Source organism: Palaemon carinicauda, chromosome 40 (assembly GCF_036898095.1).
Source record: "Palaemon carinicauda isolate YSFRI2023 chromosome 40, ASM3689809v2, whole genome shotgun sequence".
Lineage (NCBI taxonomy): Eukaryota > Metazoa > Arthropoda > Malacostraca > Decapoda > Palaemonidae > Palaemon > Palaemon carinicauda.
This window is the reverse complement of record NC_090764.1, coordinates 59636067-59638566: the sequence shown is the minus strand read 5'-3', so window position 1 is coordinate 59638566 and position 2500 is coordinate 59636067.

The window sequence follows — 2500 nt, the reverse complement described above, 5'->3', positions numbered from 1 at the left end:
ACTTCCAAGAATGTTGGTCACCGGTTGGCGGGAAGGAGAAGACTTAATTGGAAATAACAGCAAAAGTAATTTTGTGAGTCAGTGACCCAGTTTCTTTGCGAACATATCCAGCTCTGGTATTCCTTAGTCAAATGTGGACAATAAGATAAAATTTATTTTCATTTTTATTTCACCTTCTTACAAGCAGTATATATATATATATATATATATATATATATATATATATATATATATATATATATATATATATATGTGTGTGTGTGTTTGTATATATTGGTAATTATATTTAAACATACACATATGCGTGTAATTATATATACCAATACATTTAAAGACATACACATGTATTTATACGTAAATATAATGTACAGCTACATGAATATATTATTTTTTGTATATATATATACATATAAATATATATATACGTAAATATAATGTACAGCTACATGAATATATTATTTTATGTATATATATATATATATATATATATATATATATATATATATATATATATATGTGCGTGTACATATATACATATATACATATATATGTATATATACAGATATATACATATATATATAAATGTATATATACATATATATATATGTATATATATGTATGTATATACATATATACATACATATATATATATATATATATATATATATATATATATATATAAATGTATATATACATATATATATGTGTATATATGTATGTATATACATATATACATATATATATATATATATATATATATATATATATATATATGTATGTATATATATATACATATATATATGTGTGTATATGTATATATATATGTATATATGTATACATATATATATATATATATACATATATAAATATATATATATATATATATATATATGTGTGTGTGTGTGTGTATATATATGTATATATATACATATATATATATAAATATATATATATATATATATATATATATGTATATGTATATATATATATATATATATATATATATATATATATATATATATATATATACATACATACATATACTGTATATACATACATATATGTATGTATATATATATATATACATATATATATATATATATATATATATATATATATATATTTATATATATATATATGTATGTATATATATATATATATATATATATATATATATATATATATATATATATATATATATAGATATATCTTATCAGTAACAAAACTGCACGTGACAGATGTTAAAGTGTAAAATCCACAGGAAACAGGTAAGGAAAAGACCAGGCACCAAGCGCTTTCGTGTATTACGTACACTTCTTTAGGGTACAAAGTGAAATAGAAAATAAAATCATATAATAAAGAAACCTACTAAAATTTAAATAAAAGCCACAAAAAAGCGAAGCATCATTAATATGCTATAATAATTAAAAGTCGTTAAAAATGAATAAACAATTGTCGTTTTATAATAAAATACTAGTAATGTAACAATTGTTAAACTAAGTGTTTACATTGTACTTCCTTACAATTTCATTAACAAGATGAGTGTCTAGTTTGAAAAGACCAGAACTGAGATTTAAAATTTGATTATCAAAATATTTAATAAAAGCAGATTCAATAATATTAATTTTAACAATTTTTTTACTAAATAAAATCTCCGAGGAAGATATAATGTAAATATTTAGTTCAACGCTAGTTATATTACTAATATTTTATTATATAACGACAATTGTTTATTCATTTTTAACAACTATTAATTATTATAGCATATTAATGATGCTTTGCTTGTTTGTGGCTTTTATTTAAATTTTAGTAGGTTTCTTTATTATATGATTTTATTTTCTATTTCACTTTGTACCCTGAAGAAGTGTACGTAATACACGAAAGCGCTTGGTGTCTGGTCTTTTCCTTTCCTGATTCCTGTGGATTTTACACTTTAACATCTGTCACGTGCAGTATTGTTACTGATGAGATATATATATATATATATATATATATATATATATATATATATATATATATATATACATATATATATACGTTACTTTTAAAAATTAACTTCTTATTTCACATATTTTGTTACGAAGTCTTATGTAAACTATCTACGTATGCTGTCCGAACCATACGAGGTTTGAAAGCGAGGGCTTACGCCATGTTTACGAGGTATTACCTCATGTTTATATTTCCACGTTATTAGAATGTTCTTGAAAACCTCAGAGATAGCTTTATCTTTTTTTTTCATGTTTCGAGGAGGTAAGTGTGTAGAGTTAGCTGAAAAAGAGGTTACCTTTCAAGCAAGGTTTGATCCCCTGTTTTATTTGTCTCGTTGGCAACCTTACACCGCATTGCCTTGCCCCCATACCACTAGAAGAATCTGTTTAGAATTATTTAGAATAAGTAAGTCAATATTTATGTGGCCCTAGGAAATCGTAAGCAGTAGAAGAGATCTAGCCTGTCCCTTTGATAGAGCCAAAGTTCGTCCGCCCTCTACTCTCAAGTATGT